Source organism: Anthonomus grandis, chromosome 7 (assembly GCF_022605725.1).
Source record: "Anthonomus grandis grandis chromosome 7, icAntGran1.3, whole genome shotgun sequence".
Taxonomy (NCBI): Eukaryota; Metazoa; Arthropoda; class Insecta; order Coleoptera; family Curculionidae; genus Anthonomus; species Anthonomus grandis.
This window is the reverse complement of record NC_065552.1, coordinates 28,071,132-28,088,083: the sequence shown is the minus strand read 5'-3', so window position 1 is coordinate 28,088,083 and position 16,952 is coordinate 28,071,132. Positions and strand designations below refer to the sequence as shown.

Below are 16,952 nucleotides of genomic sequence, written 5' to 3'. Positions count from 1 at the left end.
GAGCCAATGAAACTTTCAGAAATTTAAGTGGTCGATGGACTATTTATAGCGTCGCGGTTAAGACCTTAACATTGACTTCGATGCTTTAGAAATAGAAAATAGTATTTCAAGGTTTGGGTTACAGTGATTGGCAATAATACACCATATACTTTTAAGTTATGCATTTAAGGCAACATAAGGTTACATTAAAAGGTCCATTTGAGTTCTGTTAATTCCTTTATGAAGTCATTAGAGTACGTCAATTATTTATCTTTCACGAACAAATTAATTCCATTGATGCGAATTCACTTACAATTAATCATCTTCAAAGATAAAGCCATGAATGAGTTTTGTTAATCAAAAAAAAAAAGAAAACCGATAGTGTCGGAATAAAATTATCTTATCCGGTTATACCGTACACTCGTCAAAAAAATGCGTAACGTTGGCATAATAGTCAGACATCATTCAGACGAACTTTAAACAATAAAATTTTAACAAATCGAATTTTTATTGACTCAGCAGCACGGGAAAATTATGTTTACGTCTGTGTTTAACTTAAACTACACTCGCCGAGGTCACTAGTATCACATTTACTCAGGGTTATTAACTGACACCTGACTTAATGGATTTTATTTAGTCTATTTACAAGTTGTAAAGTGAATTTAAGATTATATTATTTTTCCAAAAACTAGAAATCGATCGTTAAATGCCCGATTTATAGCGTTCAATTGCAGAAATAGCCTTATCGGTTTTACGGTCCCATAATATAAGAATTTAGAGCATTTTCATTGCCCAAACGTCATTATTAGAATGTGCTATCAACGGAAGCCAATTTCTAGATTAAATGAATATACATTTGGAAAAAAAAGTGTCCCATTATCATGACTTTTTGAAGATGGAAATTTCGCAAGCTGTTTTTTTGCAGCGGTGTTGAGTAAAATTTATTTTGTTTTACCTTTTCAGTATTCGAAATAAAAAAAAAAAAGAAAAGCTAGGTTAAGTTAACAATTCCCACCATAGATAAAAATGTACGCTTAAAAAAAAAAACAAAATGTAAAATGTCACCAGTGGGGAACGATCCAGCAACCTTTAGATTCACAGGGGCGCGTCTAACCCATAGGCCACCAAGTAACATGATCAAACATGGGAAACAATCCGAACTATACTAATAAGTGTGAATATAAGTAAACAATCTTAACAATAAAAATTAAAAAGATCTAAAATCAAAAAGGAAAAAAATTTTTAAGAAAGGTTGTTATAAATGAGGAGAGGTTCAAACGTGACAATATCTCAAATTCAAGTTTGTTGGTTCACTCATTCAGTTCAATTTACATCACGAAAAGGTAACCTTCCATCTCTTTCTTCTTTAATGGTAAACGAGATATTTGCGTGAAGAGAGTTTATAGAAATGAGGAAATCCGCCAATTCTAGATCATTTCCATTCCATATCACAAAAATATCATCCACGTATTTCCTATATACAGTGAGAAAAGCACCAAATTTCCCATTGACAATCCTTTTCTCCAAATGGTGCATAAAAATCTCACTGAGAAAAGAAGAGAGGCAAGACCCCATTGCTAGTCCAGTAATTTGTCTAAAAAACCTGTTGTTGAAAACGAAAAAATTTTAATCAAGTACTAGCTTGAGGAGTGCTAAAAGATCATCAACAATAAATCTGTCAAGCGGTGACTTAAGCAAAAGGGACCTGACTAGATCAAGGCAATCACCAGGTGGAATGCTTGGAAATAAGTTCTTAACGTCGAGAGAAATTAATTTTGAACCCTCTGGTATGCAAATGTTTTTTAAAAAAATTGTCAACTCTACTGAATTTTTTGTGGAATAAGTACTTCTGAAACCAGTTACATCTCTGAGTGTGGTATTTAACCAGGCTGACAAGTTGTAACAAGGTGAGTTTACAAACGATACTACTGGCCTAATAGGGAGATTGGGTTTATGGATTTTAGGAAGGCCGTAGAGGAGAGTAGTTCTGGGATTCATAGGGTATAATTTTTCTTTCCTAGTATGAAACAATTCTAAAGTCAGATTACACCTATCAAGGGTTTGCTTAACCTTGGAGAGAAAAGAGCTAGTAGGATCTTTGTTTATATTAACAAAGTCACCCGAACCCAAAAAATCCAAAACCTTCTCTATGTAATCATCCCTCTTAAGTATAATCAGGCAATTACCCTTGTCAGCTTTCGAAAGGATTAAATCGTGATTCTTTATTTTATTTTTAAGAGAAGTATTTTAGTTCGATATTTTTACGTTTGAACCTCTCCTCATTTATAATGACCTCTCTTAAAAAGTCTTTTCCTTTTCGATTTTAAATATTTTTAGTTTTTATTGTTAAGATTGTTTACTTATATTTACACTTATTAGTATAGTTCGGATTGTTCCCCATGTTTGATCATGTTACTTGGTGGCCTATGGGTTAGACCCGCGCCTGTGAATCTAAAGGTTGCTGGATCGTTCCCCACTGGTGCCATTTTTCTTTTTTTTTTTTTTTTTTTTAAAGCATACATTTTTATCTATGGTGGGAATTGTTAACTTAACCTAGCTTTTCTTTTGTTGTTATTTGTAATGTGATCTGTGTAGGTCTAGGTAATGAGTTTTATACGCGTTCTTTTTGTGAAAAATATCTTAATGTTTTTTTTTTAGGCCTCATGATGCTCCGATAGGAGCGAAACACGTGCAGCTTTTAAAAAATTATATGGATTTGATGAGACCGTGACTTTGTGTTCTTACCTTTGCTTTAATATATCCTTTGCCGTATTAAAAGCAGTTACCATTAAAGTTTTTACGACTGAAAGGGTAAGCTTCAAGCCTGTACTAGAGTATACCGAGTGTTCCAAAAATATACCGACGATTTTTCGAGCTAAAAAAATCAAGTATTTTTGAGCAAATGTGTTTTTTAATCTGATTAAAAATGAATCCTGGACTCACGTTTATTCTGATACTAATCCTGAAATTAAAATTAAATAATTTGCAATAAAATCTACAAAAACTTAAGCCATAAATGCTAAATCAAAAAACAAAAAACATGATTATGAAAAAAAATGAATACAACAAAATACTTAATTTTTAAAAAATACAAAAGCAAAATATTACAAACATAAAATAGATGATCCTAAAAATAACATCAAATAGACATGGAAATATATAAACAAAGCCACCAATATGCATAAACAAAAAAATATTTAAATAAACAAAATTCAAAATTACAATCGAATAGTAACTGACCCGAAAGACAAATGCAACGAATTTAATTTATTTTTTATTCATATCGGTATAAAAATCGCTAATAAGATCAAGCAAAATCTAGATAATCAGGACTAAACGACACCATCTATTAAAAACAAATGTAGCGATTCGTTATTTTTATTGCCAGTAGATGAACTGAATAATAAATCTATTATAAGCTCTTTAAAAAACAAAAGTGGTCCAGGATATGACAATATAACTAGCCGGATAATTAAGCTTGTATCAAATAATCTCGTAAAGCCAATGTGTCATATTATTAATTATATATTCTTAAGTGAAATTTTTCTTAATGTATTCAAAAAGATAATTGTGATCTCAGTTCATAAACAAGATAACACTCTTAATACGAATAACTATAGACCAATTTCATTGACGAAAAACAAGGGAAAACACAAAGTCACGGTCTCACAACATGTATTTCGCTCTAGTTAGAGTATCATCAGGCCTAAAATAAAAATACTACTTAAACAAAACTAAAAACTTACATAAAACAATAAAGAAACCATCCACACACTTCACAGTGCATAAATAAACAATAATTTTGAGGTTATAATTGTACAAAGCAAAAAATAAAAAATTAAAAAGTGGAACAGAACAACATAGACTCAACGAGAATCGAACCCGGTACAACAAGGTTATAAGTATAAATGTAAAACCAATTGGGTATATGGACCTAATGCTAAAACAACTTAACACGTTAGCCAATATAAATTGAAGAAAGTGACTACAAGAAAAATTTTAAACGATACTTAGCTAAATTAAATTGGTAAAAATTAAATTAGGTTCAAAAGTAAACACGTCATTCACACACACGAGAACAGGACTCTTTTTAGCTTTTGTAATTTCCATTTTCTCCAGAAGGTCAAGCTTCTTACCTTTAAGGCATTCATGAAGCATTTCAGCTCCCACCCCCGGAGAAAAATTATGAGTAGAGGCCAGCAAATGATTCGCAAACGCTGATTTGGTATCATTGACATTGGTATTTTTAAATTTTTCAAAAAGCGCTACGTGTTCTTTAATGCGTGTAGAGATTTTTCTCCCAGACTGGCCAATGTATACTGCGTTGCAATCGTCACATTTTAAAGAGTAAACTCCCGATTTAGAAAGGATGCCTGCCTTGTTCACTCTACTGACCAATTGGTTCTTTAAATTATTGACTGTCTTAAACGCGATTTTTACATTTAGGGATTTAAAAAATCTTACTAAATTTACGGAGATAGAACCAAAAAAGGTCAAGGATCTAAAGGAACTTATTGAGTCGTTATTATGAACAATATTGTAGGTCAATTTATATTTATTTAAAAATTTGTAATAAATTTTGTCTATTAAATAAAGGGGAAATCCGTTGTATCATTGATTAGTAACTTTGCTAAAATTGCAAAAAAGGCTATTAGGAAATATGACTTTTACATATTTTAAAAAACATAATATAATTTTTGAGTCTCAGTTTGGTTTTTAAGAATGGTATTCAAAAACAGATGCAATTTAGAAGATAACTAATTTTGTTCAAACAAGCTTAAATAGTGGTCAGAAGCCTCCGGCTATATTTTTAGATTTGGCCAAGGCTTTTGACATTGTAGATAATAAGATTATGCTTAAGAGTATGGATGATTGTGAAATAAGAGGAATTTCAAAAAAGTTACTAACAAGCTATTTTAATCAGAGAGCTCAGAGTGTGCGAGTAAATGGAGTACTTGGTGATAAAGGTGCTTTATCTGTAGGGGTACCCTAAGGTACAATTTTAGGAGTTATCTTCTTTCAATTGCACATAATTGCAATGCTGAAGATTCCAAATTGGCTTAGCTTAGTCTAAATACTGACAAAACTAAATTTAAGAAGTCTAGATTAGAAAGTCTATTTCTTTTTAAATTCTCTATCACGTATTAAAATTAATGACGTTTAAATTGGACCACCCTGTATATAGTATGGAAGGCAGGATATGAAGATTAGCACACACCAGGCAGGATTTGAGATACGGATAGATTAAAGAATCTTGAAAGTCCCATGGACACCAAGAAAAATGAACGAGGAAATTTTAAGGATGTAACGCGAATTGCTAGGCACGATAAGACTCAGAAAATAGGTATATTATTAATATTTTAATTTAATTAGAAAAAAAAATTAAGATAAGAAGGGGCTGAAGCAGAAAGGGAATATCGTGGGTTCTCTTTTCATCGTGAAAATTAATTCACACCACCATAGATCGCAACATCCATTAATGGATAGCAGCCAAAGAAGAAGAAGAAGAAGAAGAAGAAGAAAAAGAAGATTAAGTTGCAAACATTTTCTGCAAGCAATACCTTTACCAATTTTATATTGTATATCAAGTAACGAAAGTGATGCATTTAACAGATTTAATGTTAAGATATTTGTTTATACAATAATGAGAAACTCCCTCTGTGAGGAGTTATTTTTAGGAAATCCTAAATTTAAGTGTTACTATTTTAAACCCTAAGCGATACAAGCCCAGTTGAACTATGACAATGTTACATTACAACAATTCAATTTCAAGTGCAAAAATTAAAAGCGTACGATGGTTTAAATTAAAATTGCTATTGATCTCTAAATATTGCTTATGGTTAAAATAAGAAAAAATTTGAAATGTTTTGCAATGTTGCTTTATATTATTGCAATGTCTGCTTTTTTATTTGTAGCTTTAGGAATTCAATCATTATACTTAAGAAATTCTATACTATTTAAAAAAATATTTATATAAAGATATACTTAGAGAATTTTTTATGTTTCTTATGTTAACAACTGTTAATTGATGACCTAGTTATTAGCACAAGAATAATTGTTTTTTTATTGAAACGAAATTTTAAAAATAATTTAGTGTTTTGGGAAAAATTAAAACTTTTGCTTAATTTCACTGGTTGATGGAAAGATCTTGGCTAAAGTGAGGGTTATTCAGTTATTAAAATATATTAACAAAACATTACCTACGACGCATTGTGGTTTTACCAAACTTGATTAGAACATAACTTTTATTGAGTTTGCAAAGGTTTCGACGCTAAATAAAAATCATATAGAAAATCAGTGATTGGTTTAAGATTTCACTTAAATGAAATAAGCAAAAGGCAATACGGAAGCAATAAAAATTGATTTTTAAGGCTCGTTCTAAGGCTAGTATTTGTTCATACTTGTCCCGGCCAGAACACATTGGGCGCCAAATAATCGCTTAATAAAATGTACATTATATGGAAAATTTGGTGAATAACGTTGAAATTACTTATAATTAATATGAGTTTCATAAACCTAGTGAAAGCTATACATTATTCTAAACAATTAAAAGAAACTAGCACACAAGTTGGAAATAAAAAAAATATTCTCATCCATAATCTAGTCTATCATTACACAATGATATAAGCTATAGAGTATGTACTCTAACTACAAAAGACCCGATACTTAAAATATCAGGCAGTTTCGTAACGAAACTAAAAATACCATCGAATAAATTCTCTACTAGTAAACTCTAAATAAAATAAATAAAAACTGCACTTACCCCGGGTTTTCGAAAGGTATCGAAAGATAACCAGCAGGACACTGTAGTTGTTTATGTTTACCGGTGTAAACCAGGAAGGCCTGAAGTAAATTAGTGTTTTAAATAAATTTCGAGTTGCACATAGCCTTTCTGAATTTATTTTCTTTTATCTAAGTTGTAAGTGAACTAAAGCATTGAAAGTGCTTTTTGAGGCTTTTTAAATTTCTATCTTTATGCGATTATTAGAGAAACAGAATAAATATCCATAACAGGTAATTCAGGTGAACTAATAATGCTCTAAGTAATATAATTTTTTTATCTAAAAGGACTTTTTATTGATAAAATTATTAATACTGTAACTTGCTGCCAAATACTATAGGAACACTAAGTGGTTAACATTTATTTAAAGCAACAATCAGGTAACAAAAATGCGTTTATCCTAAGCTTTGTGAACTTGGAGGGATGGCTCAATATAAGTAGTTTTAGAATTTTTCATTCATCGCTAAAAAACCGTAACTGTATCACAAACCATTAATTTACAGAAGCTCCATTGCTATGTGACCAATAATCTAATTTTTTGCTTTCCAGTTACCTATATGGTAGAGCCACGCTTGCGCTCAGGTTTCTCAAAAGCACCTATTTTTTATTTATATGAAGGTAATTTTTGGCGGTTTGTTACTATGGACAGATATGACGTGGGTCTGGAGAACTTAAAGTTGTTTTTCGAACGGGTGTAACAACAGCTTTTTTAATAGTTTTTGACAAATAGGTTTTTACAAGACAATTAGAATTTTACTAAGCTTAAAGGATCTTTCAGCAACAATCCACCTAATGACGTCAGATTCCTAAAAGTAAATATAGACTCAAAAATACTGATAAATTGACTATAAGACTCTAAAAAATTCATATATTACTTATACAACCTTGTTAAAATCCAGCAATTATTACGATAATCATTTGATACTATTTTTAGCTAATTTGAGGCAGACCTTTAGCCATCTCAGCATTTTTATGCTGAAGAAGGGTTACTTTGAAAAGCTACTTTGCCAAAAGCTGCAATAGGGTATTGAAACATATTGGAAAACTGACAGAAAGTAAAAGTGTCTCTATTTTGCATGCAGTGTAAAACATTCATATCAACCCGGTTTGAAATCCTTAATTCCAATGATTCTTACTTTATTCTTGTGATGGTCGTTCTACTAAAGTCGGATATTCGCTGTGTAAAAATAGTGGTTAGGATCCTGGCTGAAATTTAAAATAATTGTTAATGGACGGTAAGTTTTTATTTATTATACAAGGTGTTCATTTGAAAACTTCCCACTAAGGATTTATCGAAAACCACTGTTTAAAAAAACGCCGAAATACGTCAAAAGATTTATCAAAGGCAACAACTTTCTAACCTAAAATTACTTCACCCCCTTTCACCCTCTGCCCCCAGGGTCATCTCCTTAAAAATTTTAAATGGCAAGGGGTATCGAGTAATAGCTTGTTTAAAAGGCCTTTCGAAGTCTTTTATTTTGACGTTTGATTTTTTAAATCGGTCGATTCGTTTTCGAGAAAATTAGAAAAATCTTTGTTTAATCTAATTTATTCAGATAGAAAACAAATACATGAAAATATCATTACCTACAGTAGAGTAGCTGCTTAGCTAGACTGCGCCCTGCTTCTCGGTTACTTAATTATAGAATGTTATTATTGTCAACTACATCTGTAAATTTTGAATAAAAGACATTTATTAATATTATTATTATTATTATTATTATCATTTTTTATTTCAATAAGTGTTAAAAATGTTGTCCGTTTTTGGCCAAACAATGACATAGGCGATGTTCAGATTCCTGACAGAGATTTTCAAAAACATGTTGTGGGATATCATGGCAGCTGTCGATGATGCGTTGACGAAGTTCATCCAAACTTTCAGGTTGGGGAGTAAACACAATAGATTTCAAATGACCTCATAGAAAAAAGTCTAACGACGTTATATCAGGAGATCTAGCAGGCCATTCTATAGACCCCCTTCGCCCTATCCATTTATCTGGAAACTCGTCGTCTAGCCATTGCCGAACGGGAAGAACATAGTGAGAAGGAACGCCGTCTTGCTGGAAATATATTTTAGCCTCATCAAGTATAGGGTTTCCATCATCATCGATTTGGTTTTTAATGGATTCAGTGATAAGCGGATTGATGGTATTTTCCAACATATCCAAATAAATGTCTCCATTTAAATTTCCGTTAATAAATAATGACCCAATCACTTTATTTCCTAAAATGCCTGCCCATACATTAATTTTTTGAGGGTACTGGGTTTGCCTTTCTACAAATGCATGAGGATTTGTATTATATTTTTTAATTTTTTGTATATTTGTATTATTTTTTATATTTTATTGATTTTTTGATTTTAAAATTTTGAAGTTACACATGCGTACCAAATAGCTGTTTTTTACTCTTTGTCTTTTAAAAGATATTTAACAAACATTATCTAATTTGAAAACTTAATTTAATTCAATAGTCTTTCTATAATAAGTGTTAAGCATTTACTAACTGACAATACCGTAAACGAAAATGAGGCTCGTTTTGAACATTTCGAATTACTTCGCCGGAAATTAGCATACAGTCCTGTATTATTCGTTTTTTCAAATCGTTTTGGTCTTTAAAACTTTGCTCTTGCAGTAAACCCATAAGAAAAAGTCCAAAGGTGTAAATCCGGAGATCTGGGTGGCCATTTAAAGGGTTCTCTTCTGCCATATGTTTCTATTCAGGACTTCAATTTCTATGGGGCTAGCAAAATAAACAAAACAAAATAAGAAGAATTGTAAATAAAGAATTGTAAATATCTTGCTCTATTAAAACTTTTTTTGAAAGAAAATCGGTCCTATATCTCTCTCACCAACAATCTCTGCTCAAACATTGACTTTTCCTGGATGTTAAGTGTCGCCTTCATCCAGTGTGGATTTTATCTGCCCAATAACAATAATTTTGACGATTTCCCTTACCATTCTATATAAACGTTAAATTATCAGAAAATAGGACGTGTTCTATTTGTAGAACATTAGACCCAGTATCTGTTTGCAAAACTAAAGTCTTTTATTCGGATTATCTTCGGCGAGTTTCTGGAGGATTGTTATTTTATAGGGATGAAATTTTTCAGCTTTTCTACTGAAGACTGGCTAATTTCGAGTTTCCTAACTATCTGGCTAGTGAGAATATCTTGGATTGAGACAGAGAAGAACATACTAACGTCAGATATTACCATAGGTGACATTCCATGCATTTATTAAATTCAAAAAATAATCAAAAAATAACATCTTTGATTTATTGAATTTATTCCAAGTTAGAGACTCACACTATTTTTATATAGAGATGTATATTATAAAAATTAACGTTTGCAGGCTGACACAACCATATATCTCATCAAAACAAACACTTTTATTACGAATTTCATTTAAGAAAGATAGAAGCTATATTTAATAGATTGTATTAATATTTTAACAAAAAATTAGACTTAAAAATGTTATCGACAAAATCCTAAAAAGTTATTGTTTTAAAATGCGGATTAAATATTAGATTGCGGATACCGCAGCTAAGTTAACCTTTAACCTTGGACTAAGGTGTATATGTCCTAGAAGTCCTACAGGAACTGGTTAAGGAAGGTTGCAAAGAGTCATGTATGCCTCTTCGCATTAAAATATTCTAGTATTGGATCCAGCCTTGACATCTTTATTGCGATTCGTTAATTTGAATAAATTGCAATTACGACCAATTATTACTATTTAAGGAACCGAGTCGTATAGAGGGATGTTTAGACAGTGCTGAAATCTAGAGTGAAATGTCACGTTATAGTCACTTATGACGGATGCTAAATCCTTAAGTAAAATGTTAGAGTGGCCAAAATGCACAGTGGAATATCGAGATTGTTGATTGTCTTATTTAGTCTGTATACATATCTATATTTTAATAAATTTAAGCTGTGCCTTATTTGTTTTACTTATGTTCTATTTGTTTTTTTTTCTTATTTTGAATAAGTTGTTTCTGTATAATTTAACTAGCCTTAAACTTTCTTATTTGTTTTACCCTGTAAAAGAAAATGGGCAGTATGAAAATTGCAGTATTATGTAGTTTTTATTGGAGTGAAATTTATATACAGAGTGATACAAAGAGTGCTACAAACAAACCAATTTATTTTGATGTATTACATGTCTCATTTGGTTTAATAATTTTTATATATAAACAGTTGAAAATCTTATTTTTGTTTTTTAATGGTCATAGAGTTATAACTAAATATCAACTATCAAAAGTCAACTGTCGAAATTTATGACTACATGTCAAGAGGTTACTCTCACAACATTTTCTTATATTTTTATTAGTTTTAGCTATAGCATTGAAAGATTAGGACAAAAGACTTAATTTTCAATTAACGCGACTATTTCCTACTGAAAATGGAAATTTTAACGAAAGAATCTATTTTCGTCAAAATTATGCTGCTAATCTACGACAATTTCTTATTATTTGTTTCTGCAACAGGTGGATTGGACGGAGACGGACAATCGAATATATCGAGTAAGGTCAGCTGACCTTACTCCATTAGATTTTTACTTTTAAAGTTACCTTAAAGCTAAAGTCTACAAATACGACTTTAATCATACATGTAACATCTATGGTACAAAACCCAAACTAAAACAGCGGATGCGAAACGAATATGATTTAATTAAATTGCGCAACCCTCTAAACATTTTTTTTCTCTGTCGAAGAGGTTCGAGAGGAATTTTTTTAATACATTTTTAAAGGTCCCAAAAAGTCTTAATAGGCATGTTTTTGCGTTTTTCTTGAAATCATTTTTTCTAGAGCGCTAGAGAATTTATTCCAGTTAGAGTCCCCATCCTGTATATTAATACCGATTTGCCAAGATCTGTTTACAAAACTTAATAACTCCGAGGTTCATTAGTCAACATAAGTTTACGTTTCTCCCAAATTAAAATATCAAATTATAATTTAATGAAGTGTCATTAAAATTGAACATACCAGTTATTGAGATTTTCATACCGTTGGGGCAGAATAATATTACAGCCTGTAATCCAGTGCATTAAAGAAAAAAAATGAAAATGTATTAGACGAGCTTAAAAAGAAAAAAGAAACAATCGCTGTTTTACTGCCGCGTGTTATGAAAATATTTTATCTCTTTTTAAGCTTAAAGCTATATAATATATTTTCAGGTTTCTTCTTTTTTTTAAACGTGGGATCCCAGGATGTAATATTATTTTGCTAGAGGTGTATACTAAAATTAAAATAAATATTACTATGGAATAATATATACATTGTCAAGAACTAATGCAGGAAATGTCATTTAATAATAAAATTGCCTATAACATTCAAAACAATTTATTTTTCTGAGAATGTACAAAAGATATGTGTACAAAGATAAATAACTTTTATTTTAATATTTATTAACAGCTGTAAAATTTTGAAAAACTTAATTAAAACGGTTTTGAATAGTACTTACAAAACCTCAAGTAAGAAAATTGAATTTAATTTAATTTTCCTAGTGCAATCATAATTATACTTCGTAATATTTATGCTTCTGTTTTACTTTGATACAAAAAATTTAAAAAATATTTATTTTAATGCGGTGCGATTATATGTTATAATAAAGATTATTAAATTTCACTTTTATAGGGTATGCCCGAAATAACGACTATTTATGGTTGTTTGGGGCTTTTTTCCAAAGTAATAAAGTAGAAGTAAAACTAAACCAATGCATGGAAGATCTTTGATTTTCCCCTTTTTTCATGACGTAAATGATTAGAAAATCATAAGCTTAAAAAAACATACAGTGGCATCCTAAAGCCATCATATATAATAATGACATTAATAATAATAATTAATAACAATATAGCAAATTAATAACAGATTGGAGAAACCAATGCATGGTCAATTCTATGCAAGTCTGCATCCAGACGAGGCCGATACGCTGGTTAGCAATACTTACTTACCTTAGTATAGGATACTTATTTCCTAAAACAGAAGGTGCTCTTCTAGCAATACAGGAGCAAGTACTGCCTACCAGACAATATAAAAAACATATTCTGAGGCAGCAAGTCTCAGATATAAAGTGCAATGCCAAGATCGAATTAGTACAGCACTTAATAATCCGGCACTGTGCTTACACCTACAGCAGATCTGAGCCCGCATATGGGAAAAGTAATTCACTTGGCAGTGCTAAAGCATGTGGGTATTAGCTTGGAATCTACAACAGCTTACAAACACCAAGCCCAATCTATCTCCGAAAATTTCGATTTTAAGATCTACTGGGATACAACAATTTTGTCAGATAGAATACTACAACACAATAGACCAGATATGATAATTGTAGAGAAAGATGAACGAAGAGCTACAATTAAAGATTTTTTCCCTGGATGGTAATATTGTGCAAGCCTACCGACAGGAAATAACTAAATATCAAGATCTAGCACATGAAATTAAAAAAAACTGTGGAATATGACCAAGGTCTAGATCAAATCCTTGATCATCTCGGCAAACGGAATTGTACACACATTTAGTAGAATTAAATCTACCCCAAAACCATATTTGCTTGATGCAAAAAGCAGTTATCTTGGCAACGACGGGGATAATATGCCGTACTCTTTCCATAAAGTAAGTGCATACCTGGTCATTCCGACCCGGCGAATGAAGATTCATTCCCACTTATGTGTGGTATCTAGTGATGATCATAAACTTTATTCTTCACCAATTGACAAGCTTCAGGAACTCATTCAACAGGTAGAAGTATTTCCCAATGGCATTAGTATAAAGTTTGGACTTGTTGAGTGTAAGACCATAAATGTAGAATAAGAAAAGGGTTTAGCCAGAGATGTACAGTTAGGGGAAAGGAGGTTCATAGAAAGTATGATGGGAAAAAATAGTCGCACGTGTCTTGCATACGAGCAAACCAAGAGAATTAAACACACAACATAACAGAAGATTTTGCAACTTCTTACCCTCAATACCATGGCTATACCAGTTCTCTTTTGGAGTGATCTCGTGGACCGATACGGACCTCAATATCATGAGGAAAATGAGAATCGAGATGACTATATACCATCCTAAGTCAAGCAAACTCAAAATGACATTACTTGCGATTGGGGAGGTACAAGACTTATAGACGTCAACAACCTTTATAGTAAATGCTGTTAGGAACCTACTTCCCCCAGTGTAGTGATTTATCACTTCTCCACCAAAGTCTGTACTTGGCAGACAAGAGCGCTCAGCTTCGCAATTAAAAAGAAGCAAAAAAATAAAGAGATATTCAGCAAGAAGGAGAAATATCGAGAAAGCAAGGACGGGCATCCTTATAAACGCGATCAACTTTTTGTCGATAAAATTTTCCTGAAACAGAAGGGTTCGCTGTAGCCATTTAAAACCAGGTAATTAAAACGAGGAACTTACTACATAATGTAAAAGATACCTTAATAGTAGATGATAGGTGTAAAACGTGAAAAGAAAATCCAGAGACAATTCAACATATCACAGCAGCCTGTAGCGTGATTGCCCAACAAGCATAACTAAGGCATTATAGTGGTCCACCAGGACTTATACTACAACAAGTTCTTCATCATTACTAATACATATATCTCAGTTCACAACTTGGTTTTCTATGAGCTAAATTTAAACAGCGTAGTTGGATATAGGTGCTTTAAAAATTTTAATTTTTTTTGTAGGATTTATATTTACTACCATGAAATAACATTTTATATCAAAATAATATCAATAGTAAAATAGCTTTTTTTAATAATTTAATTCAAACACATTTTAATAAACATGCTCCTACTAAAAAACTAAGAATTACTAAACCTAAAGCTCCTTGGCTAACATCTGAGGAACTTCTTTTTCAAAAATAACGCAATGAGGCATTAAGAAAATTTAAGGAAACAATGCAAGATTGGGAGAATTATAAATTTCTAAGAAATTATACTCTGTACGAGTTGTAAGTGATGAAAACTTTATTTTTCTTAATTTTCTTATTTTGCATTTATTTATTAATGTAGGATGCAACGGCTGTGTTATGTGGAAAAATCGTCCTAATTTTCACGTTTAATACATAACATTTGCCTCGAAAAAATCAAAATATACGTTTGTCTAAACGGCAGCTAATTTTAAAATTGAGGTATGATTTTTGTCTTCAGTTCACTACGTCATCAACTCAGTTAATTTGAAAGATTCTATTTTTCGTACTATAAATCACTTAGCTATATATCTGTTTTAGATAATTTATGTTATTTGTTGTAATATCTATTAAATTTACTTATACCTAATGCTATATAGACTATGCATAGAATTTACAATTATATTTATTTCAAAAAAAAATATAATGTTAAATTAGCAATTATGTAAATTAACCCGAATGAATTCCTTTTAGTGCAAAAAATATTTTCCGTGGAGAAAAAATTACAGGTTCGATTTTTTTACATCAACATAAGATTTTTAAATGCACTATACAGTTTAAAATAAAATTTGGCATAACAGCTTAATTAAGTAAATTAAGCTTAATACATATGTTCTTGATAACTAATTTTGACAATTGATTTATGGATGAATATTTAACCTTAGAGACTCCAATATACCATTTTAATAATTTATTCAGCTATTTATTGATATGAACCCGAGTGGCTTAGGAAGGTAAAACATTATTCCCAGAAACTAAATTATTTGGAGACATCAGAGAGCGAAACTCGTAGAATTAGAAATTGCTGGGTCTCGTCAGAAAACGTGGTTTGAATGCATAAGAAATATTAAAGAGAATTAGTCTTGAAATATCAGCGTTTATCGAATCAGTCCTTGGGACATTTCTGTTTCCCAAGTTAATAGGTACGTAGGATATCCAATTTTTCCATTTTCGCAGAGTTTACTTATTAGCTTTTGAGATACAATTTTTTATAATTCTTCCTGACGCTATTTGTAGTAAGTCGCGACAAATATTTGGCACCCTTCGACAGATATATGCATTTATCGTCGTTTATGATTTTGTCATTTGTTATAGATTTGAGGAAGTTTCTTCTTTCAATTAATTGATATTCAATTGCTAAGAGGTAATCTTGCGTTTCGGCAAACAATTATATTTATTTATACATATTAAATATTATAATTTACATTATTTTTTTTTTAATCTTATTCCCTTGGTTAACAAATGAGGTTCGGGTATTTACCCAGTATCTACATTATTCCTATTCGTGACTTAAAAATCGCCTAAGAATCTTTGTGGTCTTCATGATGACTTTTTGTAAAAGAAAGTAGACGTTCTTGTGCAGTCTCAACATCTCCAAGCGTTAAGCCCTTTGGGTTATCCCTCACAATAATCTCAGGTTTGTTAAAGTGTACCCAGCCTATTAATAATAATATTAACAAATGTCTTTTATTATTCAAATTCATTACAAACTTCATACAAAAAAAAAGCTACTCCAGCAAACCAGATTCGAAGTATATAAATCAACATTATAACAACATGCTATAATATGTAAAGAAAGATTCTTAAATATAATGTAACACAAAAAAATGTTTCTTCTTCTATAAAAAATAGCAAATTTGATACATATTAAACAATAAGAGAATTGTTTTGAATATTCATAAGAACAATTTTATATATCCTTCTAAATTTATTTGCACGAAGGTAAACAAATTCTGCAGGTATTTTATTGTAGCACATTTACTCTAACATTTACACCGTGTACATTTGCTCTAAACAACAATCCATTCCTTATGGTTGCACGTGCCCTTGGGCCGCTAATGATTTTTATCAAAAAAGAGGAAAAGTGAAGGATTCTATGATTGATCATTTTAAGCCAGTAAATTGTTTTAAAATATTGCAAAATATGATCATACTTACGTAAGCCATAAACCAATCTGATACAGGCATTTTGAAGTTTTTGTATGTGTATTTTACAATCATTATTTAGGCAAAAACCGTAAACATAATCACAGTAGTTGAAATTAGAGAGGCCTCACATAGGCTGCGTTTAAGATTTAGGTTAAGAATATCTCTATTACTAAATAAGAGGTTTAAAGCTAAAAACGATTTTTAAACAATTTTTTTAACCTGCATCCTGAATCTCAACTTACTGTACATCATAATGCCCAAATTTTTGGCAGTTTTAATAACCGAAGGCTTAGAGCCCTCCACATGAATATTTATCATACTTTTAATATTTGTAGTTTTATTTGTATTTCCAAAAACCATTAAACA

General features: G+C 31.0%; 1 protein-coding gene across 3 annotated transcripts in view; it reads right to left on the bottom strand.

The window, feature by feature from the left end:
* Nucleotides 1–16,952, bottom strand: part of LOC126738566 (uncharacterized) — a 306,318-nt gene that overhangs the window by 285,546 nt on the left and 3,820 nt on the right. For 2 of the 3 annotated variants that reach the window (XM_050443955.1, XM_050443954.1), the window contains exon 2: nucleotides 6,743–6,822. The exons of the other annotated variant lie outside the window; for it this stretch is intronic. The gene's annotated coding sequence lies outside the window, so the exon portion shown is untranslated. The remainder of the gene's footprint in view (nucleotides 1–6,742; nucleotides 6,823–16,952) is intronic. 3 annotated transcript variants of the gene reach the window in all.